Genomic DNA, 19807 nt, shown 5'->3' with positions numbered 1-19807 from the left:
ATTTATTCCGCAGAGATTGAAGATTAAATTTATTTATATATGTAAATTTTTACTTTTAAACATTAAAAATATTTTTTTTTTAATTTCACTTTTGCAAAATTTAATTTTCACTGGCAGCATAAAATTTTGATTCGACAATTTTTTATTAACGATAAACCATAAAATCGTTTAATCACAAGCGTTTAGTGTTGAACAGCCGTTGAGCCATAAAAAATCCGTTAATTGCACAGTAAATCGCAGCATGCGCGTAAAGAAATTTTAAAATTTTTAGTGAATTAATTGCTTAAAAATAAGTGTTTTATGTTTTTAGTCACCACTGTGTTTATTGCAGATATCCAATCAATTAAAAATTTATTTTCAACTGGCAATTTCATTTCTGATGTCGAAAATTGCAGGTGGTAAATACTAGTGTTTTTGAGATGCTCCTGGGATGATTTTTTTTTTTTATTTTTGTATAAACATAAAAAATATGGCTATCATGCAGTTCTATATTGATTTAGGAGGAAAACATATTTAAGAAGAGTTGCGATATAATTATTTTAAATTAAAGTGATTTAAAAGGCTTAGATTCAAAATAGTTTTTCATAGCCAGAAATACAGTTATGTGGAAAATAATAAGGACAGTGTCCTAGTCTAGATGAAGTCAATGTCCATCTAGAAATGTGATGGAATCAAAGACAACTCATGATGCAAATTTATTGGCAACATATTTAAATTAAATGTTTCTTTAGTTTTACGAAGATTTAGCAAAGCTTTGTATTTTATTTTAATTTTTTTTTTTATAATTATCCGTTTTTGACATGTGAAAAATAACGAGGACACCTCCAGTGTTATTAAAAAAAAATTACAATATTGTATAAAAATATGAAATTGGGTTTCCTTCAATTTTGGTAACACAGTATACTCTCGAAAAGTAAATCGATTGGTATTTTGGGTAATTTACTTTTTCGAATAATTTACATTTCCAAATATATACATAAATTATCGGGTTTTACAATATTAAATGCATTTTTAAACTTAAAAAATTCATTCATTTATTTGCTTCAATAAAACATATGGATTTACATGAAAAACATATTTACATTTACATACATACATATGTATTTACTATGAAGAGAAAAAATCTTGAATATTCTATTGTTTTTTTTTTCTTTTGCAATATATTTTCTGACCATTTTTGTACGACAATTCAAAAAGTCTGACGCCTGATTTGCATCGTTTTCATTTTTAAACCAGTGGATCAAGTAGGAGAGTTTATTTACTAAAAAGACGCGATAAACAAGAGAGTAAGTGTTTTTGCAACATCGTAAAAAACGCTGCTTGCTTCGTTTCGAATTTTTTATCACACTCTCTGAAAAGTAAATTAAAAAATTTACTTTTTCGAGGTGCATGTGTAATCTTAAAGGTGATTAACTTTTCCGAGATTATTTACTTTCTGAGAATTTACTTTTCGAGAGTATACTGTATTAGTTTCACATTAGTTTAATATGTTTTTGAATGTCTTTGGTTGTTTAAATTGGATCCATATCGCTTCGGCATGGAAGAAATTAGGTTTTGGCAGATTAAAACCGTAAATGCGTTCCATAATTCTGAAAAATTGCCAAAGCTCATCATTATTCATTGAGAACTTTCTTCTCATTGTATTTCACTGTATTCCACAAAATTGGACATTTGGACACTCAGCAATGAGTTTTGCGTTGTTGTCTTAATAAATTACACGTCTAAGTGTCATATTATCTTTAGAATACTGTCTCACACATTTTTGGCGTATCACAACATAATCGGTTGCCTTTATAGTGCCCTGTAAGCTATGGCATGACCCTAGACCGTAATTTTTCCGCCACCATATCTAGCGGTCTTTATGGTGTACTTAGAGTTTTAAACTTAATTCTTCGGCATTCTTATGTGATGAATACCTCGATCAGCACTAAATATCTTTACATTTGTTTTGTCAGATTAGGAAATGTCTTAAGCACATGTCCTTCAACATTAGAGTTTGTTACACGTTCGTTTTTGGCAACATAGACATTGTGTTTAGGGGCTTGAGATCTTCATTTGTAAGCACCCCACGATGATAGGTCAACATCATTATTAAAATTATATTGAATCTGTTTTGAAGAAATAAATAAATTATTCTTATCACAGCGAAATATATATTTTGACAGACAATGATATTTAGGCTTCCTATCGCGTGTTTCAATCTTGGAACCTCTGTAATGGCTTATCAACTATTGTTTTGGAATCTTAAATTTAATTTGCTACTTTTTTGTACAAATTTCAATGTTTGACAATTTTTTCAAAATGTTCTCGAGTTTTCGGATATCTCGGCTGACCCTTTCCCATATTTATTCAATAAAGAAAAGAATCAGGTTCTAATTGATTGATATTGAAATTTCAAGTATTATTCTTACATTATCTTTAAAAATAAACGCGTTTTACTAAAAAAATGGCTGGTTACGAAATGTGTGCAAACACTTTACAATTTTCTTATGGAATTTGTTTTTTATAAATATTGAGTGACAGAAAAAGGCCCATAGCTGGCAAAAATTTCCATGCTTTAGTACAATTTTGTTGATGTTTACTTTTTCGCTGTCCTTATTATTTTTCACACGACTGTATATTTCAGCCAGGGTTGCCACCCGTTCCTAATATAAATTTAATAATATATAGGATTACTATAAATATATGTGTATTGGTTAGGTTTAATAATGATTTTTGTGTTAAATATATTCAACAAAAGCTGCCACCTATTTGAAAATATGAATTTAAAGACATTGCGGAAAAAAAATACATTTATCTAAATTTCGATAAATATTTGTTATATTTTATTTTTACATTTTTTATAAATTAATAATTATACCATCTTAAAAGCTGCTATTAGTCATTGATTGTGCTAATATTGACAGTTCCTAACAAAAACAAGACACTCACATATTGTAACTTCCCAAAAACACTTAACACACATTAGGATGGAGTAAATTGTGAGAAAAAAATCAAAAATTAAACAGCGCTTTGCTTTCCTTATAATTAACAGTGCACGACAAAAAGCTGCGCAGACAAACGAAGAGTTTGCAAACATATAGATATATGTTTGAAGGCATGTGTGTGGCGCATGCGCACATCCGCAGCAAGCATTTAATAGCTGGTTGCGGCAATCATAAATCAGAATTTAATAATATGTTTAAGCGCTAAAGCGTGTGCCCAAACAGCAGCAATAACAACAATAGCAACACAAATAATAACGACATGAATGGCATTTAAATGGTTGCACATGCGCATGCGCGCGAGAAACCAAGAGTTTGTTTAACAAAATTGTTGTTTTTTTTCAAAATATTTAATGTGTGTGTGCAATGTCTTGTGTGCGCTTTAATTAAATGCTGCATAGTTTAATAAATGATGAATGTGATGCTTAGATGGAGGCAACAACAAAAAAAAAAACAAAACTTAAAACCCTAGCAAACGCTTGCGAGGCAGCCGCCAATCGACAGTCAACTGGCAACATTTGTATTAATTATGTCACTTGGCGTGCAGTTGGCCCACAGACCTAAATAGCTGGCGAAGACGACACGATCAACACGATGATGACGATGACAACATTTGGCGACGGTAATGGGCTGCTAGTTGGGCTGTAGCTTCATGAATTGATGGCTTATGAGTTGCATGGCAGCTTGAAGCGTTCGTCAATATGTCAGCGTGTTGTTGTTGCTGGTTGGTTTTAAGATTAATGCACGTGAAGCGTTGCACGCGTGTGTCGTGCAGTCGCTGCATGCCATAAGCGCACACAGAAAATGCCACTGAATTAGTTGTTGGTATATACATATGTATGTCTGTAGGTATGTGCACTCATACATATGTGGTTTTGTTTACTTGCCGTCAATGGCGCAAGCAATGCACAAACATGCATTTCTGTTTCTGTGTGTGTCTGTGTAAATGCCTGGCTAACCGTTTGGTTTTGCGAAAAATCCTAGCAACTACTTGAAAATCGCTTTACTCGCGCGCATTTCTTGCGGAATTCGGTTAATTAAATTGAAAATATATTGAAAATGAAACGAAACTGAAATGTGAAAAATTGTTGAGAAAGAATATTTTGAGGAAGTTTCACAATGGTTATGCATTTTTTAATGCATGCGATTTTAGATGTCTCATGCAATTTTTTTTGTTGTGAAAAAATTTGAAATTTTTTGTAAACTTTGAAATTTTTATTTTTTTGTATAAGAATCTTCAGACTTGATATTATTATTTTTGATGTTTAAGATATGCATTATTCTGTATATAGTCCTTAGGAGCTCTATACATGCTTACAACAAGTTTAAGTTCTCTCAAATAGGCTTTTTGATTTTAATTATTTATAAATTTGTCTAAAAATTTTCCGAAGAACTAGTCACAAAATTATATCATTTTGAACTAGTTATAGACTAGTTGGAAACTATTTGTTCAATAAGCTTTAAATTACTTCAAAATGAGGTAATATATACAAATAAGTGAACTTCCCTAACTCGAATCACCATAATCCACAAAAAAACTTCGAGTTAGAGAGACTTCGAGTTATACAAATTTTCATTAAACATTTTACATTTTTCAAAATGCTGTAAAATATAGGTTTATATACATTTATTTTATATTTATTTGTATGTTACGTCTGTATTTCATGCCTTTGTTACATAATTTATGGAATCTATAAGTGAAATATCATATTTTTGGTTCGCCTCCATAAGATATAGAAGAACTGTTTTAAAATTCTGCCTCGATAGTAAAATTTTAAATTTGGCATTATGCCCTGGTCGAAAAGTTCGATATATGGAACGAAATTTGTATGAGATTTTACTCCTATTGGCAATTCAAGAGCTCGAGTTATGGAGATCTTAGAGTTAGGGAAGTTTGAGTTATGGAAGTTCCACTGTATATCCTTCAATCACATAATTTTCGTTCTGAAATTGAACAAAGAAGGAAAATCGGTGTGATCTCAAGACAAACTGGTTATAAAAGTAGTCCGTCTTGAACTACTTCTAAACTAGTTTGAGGTATATAACTGCTTCAATTGCAATTCGATTTTTCGTCAATTTTTTGTATTTCTATTATATTTCAGATAATATGTAGCATTGACATTACTAGAATACATATATTGAGAATAGCAAAATTACTGACTTCATTAAAAATTACGTCAAATTGGTTGATTATTCAGTTTTATTGAGTACTATTGAAGGGCTTAGAGCATTTATAGTTTAATATAAATTATTTTAAATGCAATTAGTTTGTAATTTATTTCTTCGTAAGTGGTCTTGAACTGTTGTATTTTGGTATTCTGTTAGGTCTACAACTTTGCTACCGCCGTTTTTTGTTTGTAAATTTAAGGCTTTTTTCACTTAGGGCAGCCTCACTGTACGTATCCGAAAGCATTCGATGAGCCCCAGCCGCACTTTTCTTGGAATTAAAAAAGAAAAGCAAAATTTCCCGCAAATGTCGAGAATTCGGCTCAAAAAGTGACATTTTGACAGTTGAGAATGTGTTTGGGATGCAAACAGATCTCTACAAATATTTTGTGGGGTTAATGTTGACACAAATGTCCAAGATCGACATAAAACAATTTAATCGATTTCATCGACCAGTGCTTGACCCTAGAGACATCTATTAGAAAACGGCGGAAGCAAAGTTGTAGACCTAAAATACAAACTAGTTGCCTAGAGCCCTACACTTTTCTGTGCCTCATTTTGTAAGCAATTGAGTTTTGTTTTCGCTCATAACCAAACGTATTAGTAGCTAAAGACTGTGTTATCTATTGGAACATGTCTTTGAGACTTCAAATTTTGTCGACTACAGCGATAACATGAACTTTTACAACCAAAAGCAAATAGACTTATGCCAAGCGCTGTTACATAATATGATTGTCACAGACATGTACAACAATTTACAAGTAAATTTACGTGGTTTTATTTTAAAGAAAACTCATTTATTTTTAGTTAAGATAACTGAAAGGGCTTGTATTTCAAATTTACAATTACTTTGCAATATTTGCAGCATGAAACTCACCCCTATTGCTTAAATGTTGTTTGCATAAGCTTTGTCACTGTAAGATTTTGTAACTGAGTGGCACAATATATATTTATATTTTTAAAATTTGTTAAAATTTATCCAATTTAATACTTTTACACTGAATTGTGATTTTTAAAATTCGAAAATATATATATTCTAAATATATGGTATTTAGTCATGAGTGATATTTAATGTCATCAGTAATGTTGAATGCTCACACCAGCTCAAACAAAAAAACATAGAATTAATAATATAAAATAAAATAATATTATTAATTAATAAAAAAATTCATTAAAAGCCCAAAAATATTGCTTTAGCATTAATTTATGTTTTCCCAAACTCCCATGCTATTTATATCCCACAAACCTTAGCTATTTTTATAGCATGACATAATTCGCTATCAAAACACATCTTTATTATTTTCGTTTAATAACTTAATTTTTGCCAAAAATTAAATGTGCACATAACTGATGCTCATAACCCGCGTAGACATGCTGTCAAAGATACCGAACAACAACAACAACAATAACATTTATCTCAACTTGCATCTAATGACTGACAAGCAGCAATTTGTGGGCGTACAAATTTTACACCAGCAATTTGTCTTTACCAGCGCTTTGTCGCTGGCCCGCTGTTATGGTAACACATGAACCCGTGACACAGCGACATTACAGGTTGGCGATATATACTCGTAATATAAGGGTTAAAGCGAATCACTGCGAGTAAAACAAAAAAAAATAGACGATGCTGCAACAAAGCGCATGCCAAATGCGCCACACCCATTGGTAGTTGTGGTTGGGTAAAAGGCAAGCAGAAGAAGAAGAAAAGCAAACAACACAAATATTTGTTTATTATACTTTGTGCGTCATTTTATGCGCGAAATCTTCAGTTAAACATGTTTAATCAACGATAAATATGCTGTGCTAAGGAAACGAGTTTGTCGCTTAAGTCTTTCGTTTCTTTTCGAAATTTAAGTCAAATGAGCAGCAAATGGTGATTTTTAATGCACGGATATCATTGTTTTATTTATATTTGAGTGTGTAAATAGTTATAAAATTGCCGCTATGTGCTTATGTGAAATTAATTTTATGAGTTGCAGATAAAAAACAACAACAACAACAAATTTGTATTATAGTAAAAAGTCCCGTACTAGAAAGTGTCGGCTCGTTAAAAGCGTATAAGTATACGGAAATTTCTGGCAAAAATACGCTGCCGAGTTAAGTGCCAGAGAAGTCAACTAATCGCAAATAAAAGCAAACTGGGAGCACGACTCTTAACACATTCGCTGCGGTTCACCACAATTGATTTCTGGTATTTCACCAAACCGGCAGCGAAAAGGCATGTTTTTTCTATATATGTATGTTTACATGATGAGAAAAAAATAAAAAATAAAATAAAAAGTAAAATACTTAAGCAAATAATACAAAATAATAAAAGTAGTAGTACTAGTGGCGGCTGAAAGCTTGCTGAAGATGAGCGCAAATTGGCGGTTTGAGCACAATCAAGTCGCCAATCAAGTGCAGCGTGTCTATAAATGAGCGTGCAAAGTAGGAAGAGGTGAACTACCAACAGTAATGCGCAGCAAATAAACTATACTCAGATAACAACAACAACAATTGCAGTTTGAATAGCAAGAAATCTGCAAACAATCTACAGCTTTGGCGAATGGCGCGCCATGCAAATAGCAAATATATACCTTTTATTGTTATTCATTGCCATTTTGCAAATTATTTAGATAGCACAGACTTCGTATGTTAGTCAAAGCGTTTAAGATGTATGGCATTTAATAAAAATCAAATGTCGTGTTAAGTCACTGTAAAAGTGTATAAGTTATTGCTCGCGGTGCAAATTGCATAAATAATTTAGCTAATTTCTTGTTGTAGTTGATTGTTTTTTTTTTGTTGTTGATGGATTTTTGTTGTTGTTGTAATTGCAGATTTTTATATGTGAGGTAACTATGCGATAACATTGGGCAGCGAAAGTAACTGCAAATTGTCAACATAAAACGGTTTAGGAGGGAAGTGTATAAAGCAGACTTTTGACCGTGGGAAACTGATAAGCTGATGGCGTAATTTAAAGGGTTTTTTACTACAGTTTACTAAGAAATATTTGCTTAAAATCAATATTAATTAGAAAAAGTTGAAATAAAATAGAAAAAAAAAAATCAAAAATTTCTAAATTTTTTTGGTAATGGGTTTAGGTGGCAACATTCGGCAATTTCAATAGTTAATTGACGTTAAATAGTTTATAACTTAAATTAAATTAATACTCACTTAAATGTAACTAGTTGCGGTATCAATAAGATTTTAGTATACCTCATTTTATGGGATATTACTTATCTAACTGTTTCACTGGACACTATTTTTATGAACGTTTGGGTTTTCCAAAAGGTAGTACGTTGAATTAGCATTATCGAAATATGTGGCAACCTCCTTAAAAAATATTTCTTTAGAAGTTGATTCAAGATATATAGTTTGGTGCCCGTTTTGTAATATTTAAATTTTTGTCCCCTTAAATTACATACACCATTTCAAACAGGTGGCAATCCTTCCAAAATATTTTTAATGTAAATTTTTCAAACATCTCATTTGTTTGTTACCAATTTTTTACTATGTTTCGTTCTGGATATTGTAGCAGGTTAAACTCTTAACTATCCAGACTAAACCCCGACATACAGAATATTTGTCCTACATGCAATGAGTCCCCGCATGATATTAATCACCCCTTTGCATGCACAACGAACCCAAATCCTCAAACACAATTTTTCCTTTGGTCCTACCCCATCGAAACAGCATTCTTAAAAGAAATAAATAAATAAAGAATAAGCAGAGCAATAAATGGGCTTCCCTTTACATGACCTCGATGACAACTAGACTTGTGCTTTCCGTTCCAGCGAGGCTGGATAATCACTACAACAACAACAACAACTAGGTTGGGTTAAGTGCTTGTCAATCGACGCACCTAGGTTCTTGGGAGGCCAATTGTCGCACCACCGGGACTGGGATCTCCTCACACTATTAAGCCCTCTTTGAACCAGCCTGTGTTCTTGATAAAATGCAATTATTCATATAATTTGACATCATCGAGGGAACCGTGTCCAATAGTTGCGATTATTTTCCCACACAGAGCATTACATCCGAATAGAAGGTGTGTTATACTTTCTTCTTCTTCTACTACTTGGCAGCTTCTGCAGTAATCATTGAAAGGTATCTCCCAATCAGAGGTTCTTATGTCATTCCTTTTATATTTCAATAAGCGGTATGTGCGGCTCTTATTCCATTCAGGCCACGTTTGACTGCTCAATGAGCAAGTCGTTGATTGTTTCCATTGAGAGATTCAGGTGTATCTACAGAATGTTTAAATTTTTTACTATATAAGCCTTTTGAAAATAATTTTTGACCAACTTCAACTCTACACTGTTCAAATGACTCTCTTTGGGTGTGAGTTAACTGCTTTTCTATAAGTGTGACATACTAAGAGGGCCTTAGTACGAGTATTTCTCATATCGCACAAGTCAATCGTATAAAAAATAAACAACAATAATACTAAGCAAACAACAATCGAGATGAAGCGTGTGGCTTGCAGATATCACACGCCAACAAAAATACAAATAATAAAAGACAAAAACATACTCTTGGTCTTTCTATACATATGTACATATGTATATGTGTCTGTATGTCCGTATGTTTTATGCAAATTTGATTGTTAAAGTTTATTTAATCGACTACCTTCACTTCTACAATCTAAAATATCACAGATATATGTATGTATGCAAGAAACAATATATAAATAAGTGGACCTGTAGTCAAGCAGAACGTTGAAGCGTTATAATTTCGAAGCCAAAGTATGGCGACTCGTCTTATTTATTTTTCAATTCTCCATACTATCAGTATCGACTAAGGTAATTATATGCTAGTTCTAGATACATATATGTTTGTAACTATGTTCGTGTCTTTGCATCTTTCTTTTTTAATAGTGGCGAATAGTTGTACCGAAGGTGAATAAACTATTGACGCAAAACGAGTGCCTCGGACATTCTAAGCGATGAGCTCAGCTGTTCTAAGCACAAGACACAAAACGCAGAAGCAGAAGGAAAGGTATGTATAAGCAGAAACTAAAGAAGATCTTTTTATAGTATATTGGAAGAAAATTTGCATATTGGCATATGCAAGCAGGGAAGCACAACTGTGTATACGAGTATGTGCGAAAGTCGAACTGCGTGTGGCGGCAGCTCCACACTATTCACTGCTTTTTTCAGCTCTTTCTCATTTTTAATTATCACTATTATTATTATTTTAAAACTTTTTATCTCTCTCAAATGGCATATAATTAATGCGCATGTTGAAAGCGTTTAATTTAAAGCGACATAATTCTTTTTGTTTTGTTATTGTTTTATATTCAATGTGTTTGTTTGAGTTATTATTAATATTAGTATTGACTGCTCTTTTGAAAGGTGTGTCAGTTAATAGCGTTAAATCGTGGACTTGTGCGGTCTTCCAGCACATAAATAGCGGCTTAATATGTTTGTTTGTATGTATGTATGCTTTTATTATGCTTTGGTATGTGTATTTAGCAATTTAATAGCACAAATGTTGTCTCCAAATGGTAGCTGGCGATATTTTTTTTAATTAAAAGTTCTGTTAACTTTTATTATGCAAATATTTTTTCAGCATAGCTTCTTCCATTATGCATTCAAATTTATTTATTCAATAACAGCTGAGTGTGATTTGCTTAATGTGAAGGAGTGTTGAGAACGATAATGTCTGTTATCCGGTAGCTTTATTTTCGCAATATGTTCTCTAAATGCTATATGTATATCTCCATATTATGGCTGTTCCTTGAACTATCTACCAATTTAATTCCTTTCGCCTTCCCATGATTGTCGCACACATTTTCTAGGTTATGCTACATATGCATGAAAATTGAACTATATTTTGACTCTGTTTTCACAGCGTCGTACCATCGACCCTCGACTAGGTCTTCTTAACCATGCACTTATTATCTGTGTTGTCCTTTAGACTACTGTTTATAATGAAAAAGGTCTCTAAACCATAGAGCATCTTACCCATCTTTCGTTAATTATTCGTGCCCCGAATATATAGGGTTTCATCTATGTCAAATATCGGATTGACAAAAAAATTGACAATAGGAATATTTGTTTGTCCTTTATATTGTCAATTTCAAATGAGAAGTGTAGTCATAAATTGACAATGTTTTTATTGAAGAGACTATGACTGTCATTGAATTTGAACCATTGAGTACCGCTCATTATACGAAAAGAGATGAAGCTATACTTTAGCGATGACTTCAAACTTGTTCTTCTTCTTCTTGACTGGCGTAGACACCGCTTACGCGGCAGTTTGGCGCCAATTGGTTATACCAAGCGAAGCCAGGTCCCTCTCCACCTGGTCCTTCCATCGGAGTGGAGTTCTCCCTCTTCCTCGGCTTCCACCAGCGGTACTGCATCGAATACTTTCAGAGCTGGAGCACTTTCATCCATTCGAACAACATGACCTAGCCAGCGTAGCCGCTGTTTTTTTATTCGCTGGACTATGTCTATGTCGTCGAATAACACATACAGCTCATCGTTCCATCGTCTGCGGTATTCGCCGTTGCCAATGCCTAAGGGACCAGAAATCTTCCGCAAGGGACTAGAAATCTTCCGCAAAACCTTTCTCTCGAAAACTCCTAGTGCCGTCTCATCGGATGTTGACATCGTTCACGCTTCTGCACCGTAAAGTAGGACGGGAATGATGAGGGACTTGTAGAGTTTGGTTTTTGTTCGTCGAGAGAGGACTTTACTTTTCAATTGCCTACTTAGTCCATAGTAGCACCTGTTGGCAAGGGTGATTCTGCGTTGGATTTCCAGGCTGATATTGTTATTGCTGTTAATGCTGGTTCCCAGGTAGACGAAATTATCTACAACTTCAAAGTTATGACTGTCAACAGTGACGTGGGGGCAAAGACGCGAATGCGTCACCAGACCCATACGCTTCCCTTCCTTATCCAGTCTGGAAAAAGCAGAACTAACGGCGCGGGTGTTGTTTTCAATGATATCGATATCATCGGCGTACGCCAGTAGCTGTACACTCTTGTAGAAGATTGTACCTTCTCTATTTAGCTCTGCAGCTCTTATAATTTTTTCCAGCATCAAGTTAAAGAAGTCGCACGATAGTGAGTCACCTTGTCTGAAATCTCGTCTGGTATCGAACGGCTCGGAGAGGTCCTTCCCGATCCTGACGGAGCTTTTGGTGCTCAACGTCAGCTTACACAGCCGTATTAGTTTTGCGGGGATACCAAATTCAGACATCGCGGCATAAAGGCAACTCCTTTTCGTGCTGTCGAAAGCAGCTTTAAAATCGACAAAAAGGTGATGTGTGTCGATCCTATTTTCACGGGTATTTTCCAAGATTTGGCGCATGGTGAATATCTGGTCGGTTGTTGATTTTCTAGGTCTAAAGCCACACTGATAAGGTCCAATCAGTTTGTTGACGGTGGGCTTTAGTCTTTCACACAATACGCTCGACAGAACCTTATACGCGATGTTGAGGAGGCTTATCCCACGGTAATTGGCGCAAATTGTGGGGTCTTCAAACTTGTCACGAACAATATTTCATCTAAGTAGATGAATTGAAAGTAGTATAATTTTATTGTTGACGAGTTTGTCATTAGTTTGACAACAAGTGGCAGTGAATTTGACATACTCAGAATATCATATTAGAAAGTATAGAGATATTCTTTAGCGACTACTTACAACTTGATAAAAAATACTGTTTTGTTGGACGACAAACACGCGACAGATATAAAATATTCTCACTTTAGACAGAAAGAATGTTAGTTATTGCGTTGCACAGAAATCATTACAACATTATTCGTAGATACGGTCTGTGTTGTTTGACTGTGATATCTGCATTACTTTTGCTACAATATACTTCAAGGTGATCTCATTTCAAAGTATTTGCTAGAGTCTGAGAGAATAAAGCTTAAATTTTCTCTACTTATAGAGATTTTCAATATCAACTGCTGATTATGTTCAATATAATAAACCTATCGCTATATTATGGCAGTAAAGAGCCTCTAAGAAGATAAGGAACTAACAAACTAACTATTAAAGAGTCTTATAAATAAATTATATGAAAATATCTTTAAGTATTCATTTTTTAATTTAATTTATTTTAATTTTACATTCTTTTAATTTTTGCAAACTATTATTTACACTTCCGCCGGAAATTGAGGTCACTTCATTTTTAGCACAAACTGTCCTTGCTTCGGTTTAAAACATATTTCTAACAATTTAAATTCAATTAAAAAATAGTCACACTCAACATTTAAATGCGTTTAATTAAATTTCAATTATAATTCACCGCATAACATTGGCAAAAAAGCTGACAAATATACACGAAGGTAGCTGAGTAATTGAATTTAGTGCACTTGAGTTGGTTTATTGCGCGTCTACGCAAGCCTGATTTCACACTTTAATTGCGCTATAATTGAAAACAACAAAAGTCAAAGTAAAACTCATCAAATAAATTTAGTTGACTGATAAGTAATATATGTCTGTAAGTTTGTCTGTCTGTACGGGCGTGTCAACATTAACCCAGTTTTGGGCCAAATACACACACGCACAAATGCCATATGCAATTAAACACAACAGGAACAAAAAAAATTAAATAAAACTTTTGCTTAAACGCTTTCAAGCATTTAACAACTAAAATGCAAAACAACAACAACAATTTCAAGTACAAGAAATCCGACGAATGTCGAAAAGCGCACACTTAGAACGCTTCCTAATGTCATTTACCTTGTAGTTTATGTGACTAACAAGCGACACACTAAATTTAAATTACATTAAGCAAAAATACAAAAAAAAAAAAAACAACAAATATGCTTTGTACTAGAATTTTATGTGTAAAAAAATGTGTTTTTACGAAAAAAAAAAATTATGAAAAAAATTAGATAAAAACAAACATGAAAAAAAAAATTATGAAAAAAATATTAAATAAAGGCCAAATTTGAATATGTTAAGAAAAACGCTTAGAATAAAAACAATGGCAATCAAACGGCAAAAAATAACACCTTCCGGGGTTGAACATAACAAACATAACACATAACACCACATAGCATAACATGGCATAGCACACACACTTGAAACTAGGCCACGACAAGGCCATGGAAAACTCTAAACTACGGCATGCTTATAATGATTAATGTAAAAAAAAAAAAACAAAATACTAATGTAGTACTTATAAATATAATAAAGGAGTTATACCACACTTATAAGTAGTTAGTTATCAAGTGTAAGTAAACACACTGACATACAGATACAGTTTGTAGTACCAAGAACTTTAGACATTAGCTGGCAATTAGTGTTGGGGCTTCGCTCATTATACGCCGACTGCGTGGAGTGAAACAGCAATTTACAGCAGCAAAATAAATAATATTTATGTTTTTTTAATTTTTTCTTTAAGTAAATAAACAATTGCTTATATTCACATGTCAGTCTGCTTATAACAATGTAGATAGAATATACATATGTATATGTGTGCAGTGATTTGACCAGTTTAAGAACTATTAGCCACAATTTCCAGTTTGTTAATATTTTTTTCTCTCAAATATAATCATCTACTGTTTTTTGTTGTTGTTCAAATTATGAATTTTCGGCGCCAAGTGTATGCGTTTCAGCATTAGACAGTGGCTTAATAGTAGCACATGATATGCAGAAGCTTAAAAGCGTTAAGGTAAACAAATCACTTCAGTTTGAGTGCAAATATGTCGATTTGATTTGCTTATTGAATTCATTTAAATCCACATAAGTATATAGATATATTTGTGTATATAGAGCATGAAAAATGTTTGATATGCTAATTTCGTTGAGTTGAGAATTTATTAAAAATCATTAATCATTTAGTAGTGTTTCAATTAAAATATTTTTGAAGTTCGTTGGAGTACTAGAAACAAAATAGAAAAGACAGACACGATGTATGCACTTGAGAAGTAGAATTCTGGTAATATTCCGCTGGGTACTTCGAAAAAAAACAAAGTTTCAAGAAAATATATTTGAAGTACTACAAATACTGTAAAGGGCTAACATAGTAGTTTAACACTTAAGTAGAATAACTTCCTTTATAGAGTTTATTATTATTATAATATTTTTTTTTTTTTGAAAAACAACCATAAAATCATATAATATTACAAAAAAAAAATTAAATTAAATATTACCTTTTGGCCACCGCTGTAGTTTATTTGTAAGTGTAGCGACCTCTTAAGTCAATAGTAAATCTATAGATGATTTTTCCTATGGACAAAAGAACTCATAAAAATCAAAAATACTTTTGAATATTTATATTTATGATGCATCCATACAAAATAACTAGTATTCAGTGGAAACACTTCACATGAATCCTATTTATCATCTAAATCCGCAGAAAAGACGAGTTTTCTTCAAATTATTTTACAGTGCCTTGGGAAACGCATTTCTAGTAAGATTGTTTGAAAACCTCAAAAAATATTATATCAATAAATATATCAATAAATAGAATAAGAACTTTTTGACTATTATTTCACCTCAAAATTCGTACAAATCCTAGACGTAAGACATTACAAGTCAAAAAATATGTCGCAGGGCAAAAATGTCTGATAAAACTTGACATTCCGATCAACAGAATGACAATAAATGCTGACGTGAGACTATAGGATTTAGAAGTTAGGAAATTTTGTTTTACAGTGCAATAGAACGACTCTTGTAATCTTGTAAATATTCTACATATTTTGAAAGTTTCTTTTTATTATATATGAAAGGTGTTCTGCTGTCAGTCGAATATTTTTAATATTTGACAGTCAATTGTAACAACAGGTGTCAGTTCGATTTCAAATTTATTAGATGGAATGCTAAAAGTAATTTTTAGTTGTAATTTTAATTGACAACACCACTCTTTACATATGTACATTTTTTCCAAGAAATTTGATAGTGTGTAGCGTTGTGAAATGGATGTTGAGTTGTCTTGTGAAATTGAATTACTTATTTACATGATTCCTTGTTGCTTCCTCATCTTTGAATTCAAACTATTTCGATAGGCCCTTAAATTTTGCAGGCTGCTAAGTGCCTTTTTAAGAGCTATTTCAGATTTGTCGATAAAAGTGCTAAAGTTCAATGCCGAACTAGTTAGAACAGAAGAAATTCAAGATATTAATTTTCAGACAAATTATGTACTAGTCCAGAAAATCCAGATTTTTATAAATACGAACATGATTTTTAGTGAGTTTCACTACAATATTCAATATTTTATTGAGAAATCTGCAGTGAGAGCTTTACAATATGTTCACGACTTTATTTGGTTTTATTTGTAAGTTTTTAAAGACTTGCTTAAAAAAAGCTAGAAGATTTGGTCCATAAAAAATGTCTTCTTTCGAAAAAAAAAAAAATGGAGAAGTGAAGAACTTGAATGTACTTTTCAATGTTTTTTAGTGATATAATATTTATGAGCAAAACAGTTTGACGATCTCAGTTTTTCACAGTTTCAGATATAATTACTACTATTTTAAAGAGGAAAGATTTGTATGTAAGTATGTAATGAATAAACTCAAAAACTACGGTACCGTTTCAAAAATTCTTTCACCATTGGAAAGCTACAGTCAATCCGAGTAACATAGGCCATATTTATTGTTCGAATCTCAACTTTTTGGAAATAGTTCCCAGGTGTGGGTATCAAAAAGACTCCGTGATGGAGAATCTTAATCTGAAACTGAAAATCGCTTGCAAGTCATTCTCTTCGCATTGCAATCGCGTGCCAGAGAGTCGAGTAACGAGTGCTCGCAGTTGCTTTCTGAACAAAATTTCAAAACCTCCTAAATACGCACTTGAGAGTCGAGTATGGAACGTGTGAAGCGGCTTGAAGAGATATTAGTATACAAGTTCGCACTAGGGCGTCGAGCTCTGAGCGTTCCCAACGCCTTCATAATCAGAGAGAAAGACAACGGACACCAAAGGCTAGAGGACGCAATCAAGTTTTAGCTCATTGCAAACAAAATATAATTTAATGTTTGAATTTTCCTCATTTCACTTTTTTTAAAATGAACCCACGCAAGAAACGTATAACATACATATGTATGGGAGAGTGTGTATAAGTGTGTAAAAACGTATAACTTTTGAAATGTAAGAAGCCGGAGTGGTCTGCTAGTATTTTCCAAAATTTTACTTAACCACTTTGAGATAATTGTCTAATAATGGCAACCATTTTTTTATGAAATTAAATAATTTTGTCGTCTCAGTCATTAAAACTGTCTGAACGTAAGTTGCATGTAATTAAAAAAAATATATTCTATAATAATCGATTAATAAAGATTAAAAATATTATTTTATAACAGCTTCCACAATGCATTTTGCAAAACGATTTTCATGACGGAAACTGCTGTCATCGAAGAACAATGGGAAGCGCCCACTAAAATAATACTTTATACAATATAAAGCATAATTTATACTACGTGCATATTACTGACTATTAAACAAATTCTAAGGTAACTAAATGACTTGCTTTTTTTTAATATGTGCCCACAATACCAATTTCACAGCTATAAAAGTTAAAATTATTGACAATCATTTATGACAAGTAGCTCACGTGGCGCGACACGCAAATTCTACAAACATTGCGAAGAATTTCAAATATTTTTTCACAAGTCCGTACACGTGCTGCTTTGACAGCTGCCGGCTGTTTGGCTTATGCAAGCATTTATGCGAGTACTTAAAATCAAAGTGCTTTACAAATAAGTAAATTTATGTGCAAATGCATACAATGTATGCAAGGGAGTTATATCAGTTAAATGATTTTCAAAATTTCACATGATAAATGGATAAGTAAATTAATGCAGCGCAAATGCATATGTATATGTGTGCTGGTGTTTAGCATTTAAATATCACTTAATTATTCGCGCTGCGGTTTTGTGCTATTTGATTTTGCTATATTTAATTACTTCATACCTTTTTTTATTGCTATTTATAAATTCTGTTTGTGTTAAACGCTTGATTTCGTACTTACTTGTAACATCTGCTCGTCAGCTGTATATCACTGTAAAGTGGAGAGAAGAGAGAGCGGGGATTAGTTTATATCGAGTGTTAAGTAAATGTCAATAATTCTAAAAAATTATAATAAACACTTGTGCAGATATGCAAATTAATACATTAAAATATAGTTTAATTGGTTTAGATTGTAAATTGTAAAATGAATAAATGAGCTGGAGTGACAATTAAACATTTTAATTATTGGGTGTGTTAATGGTTTTTAAACGTTAGTTTATCACTCGGGAAATAAAAGAAAATTAAAATAATAATATTCAAGCACGTTTATAAGCAAGTGACCAAAAGAACACACGCTAAAGGAACCAAATATATGTAAAGCAATAATATAAACTTGACGATTTTATTGGGTACTGGAAGTTTGATTAAAAAATGTATGACTTGAAACAAAAAAAAAAAAATATTATGAAGCAATCACAGCCAACTTCATTTAAAACTCTTCAAATTAGTTGAAAGTAGCAAAAATTGAATCCGTGAATTTGTTCATAACTTCCTTATAATTGCAAAAAAATGTCGCTGAAACTCCGTAATCGAGTCGAAATAAATATATACCTAAATTCCGAGATCACCCAAACCCATTGGCTAATGCTTTAGTAGATTCATGTAATCAATCAGGTTTAAAAAGAAGAGATATGCCTGCCTACAAAAGAACAAAGTTTTACCAAAACATCTCAATCACTTGGTTGAGCTTGTCTAGTTTTAATTTGATTTAAGATTTTATAACTTATTGTTAGGCTTCAAAGAGGAGATTCAATTAATTAATAAATATTGAAAAAATAAATAATAAGTTATACTATTTTAACGAAATATCTATTGTTTTATATTCAACTAGATATCTTGATCGTTTCTTACTAGCATTAACATGTAAACATTTTCAAACAATAGAACGGAGTTCAAACTCAGAGAACAAAGACGTGATGAATCGAAGATACATATTTTCGTTTTTAGCGATTTAGAATAGATTTTTATTATTTCTCTCTTGCTCCTTAATAAATTTGATATCTGAAAACAAAGACGATTTATTCAGAGTGCACAAAATACTGTCAAATACTACATTGAGGAGCGATTTTAGACATAGATAGTGAACAAAGTATTAGGCTTAAGGAGTTATAAATGAATCGACGAATGATAGTTTCAAAATATATAATATATGTAGGACTCAAATGTCGGATACAAGTTTTCGTATAACACCTATACATGCATACTCGTATATACATTTATAATCACTATATTACCTTCCATATTCGAATAAATTAAGCTTATTCTAATCTATATCTTCTACTAAAGCTTCATAAGCACCAATTCAGTTCGAAGTACGAATACTCGTACTTAACTGCTTCACTTCATTAAAGCGAAATCTAGCTTTTTAAAACAAATTATTTTCCAAACTCGATTCATTTCTGTGTGTCAGTAGGAGTTTTGCTTAAAATTAAGTATTGAAATGATTGATAATATAACTGCGCGGTATTATATAATTAAATTTGAAAAAAAAAAACAAAACAGCGAAATAGCACCAGTTATTACGGGTCAAGCGACAGCTTAAACACCGTAATCAATGGCACATTTAAACGTTAGTTTGCATTTTTAATAACCTAAATGCAAAAGTGGCGAAGACAAAGCAAAATTATGGAACAAAAAATGAGAAGTCAGTAATCAACAGTAGTTGTTAGATGAATTGTAGAATTGAGAATATGGCAGCCAGATATA

The 19807-nt window shown here is 32.3% G+C and overlaps 1 protein-coding gene across 1 annotated transcript in view; it reads right to left on the bottom strand.

Annotated features, from left to right (window-relative positions):
* Nucleotides 1–19807, bottom strand: part of LOC105217534 (serine-rich adhesin for platelets) — a 154297-nt gene that overhangs the window by 81178 nt on the left and 53312 nt on the right. The window contains exon 3 of the mRNA XM_054232788.1: nucleotides 18063–18092. The gene's annotated coding sequence lies outside the window, so the exon portion shown is untranslated. The remainder of the gene's footprint in view (nucleotides 1–18062; nucleotides 18093–19807) is intronic.

The sequence above is a fragment of the Zeugodacus cucurbitae genome, chromosome 6, assembly GCF_028554725.1.
Source record: "Zeugodacus cucurbitae isolate PBARC_wt_2022May chromosome 6, idZeuCucr1.2, whole genome shotgun sequence".
Taxonomy (NCBI): domain Eukaryota; kingdom Metazoa; phylum Arthropoda; class Insecta; order Diptera; family Tephritidae; genus Zeugodacus; species Zeugodacus cucurbitae.
This window is presented reverse-complemented; position numbering and strand designations above follow the sequence as displayed.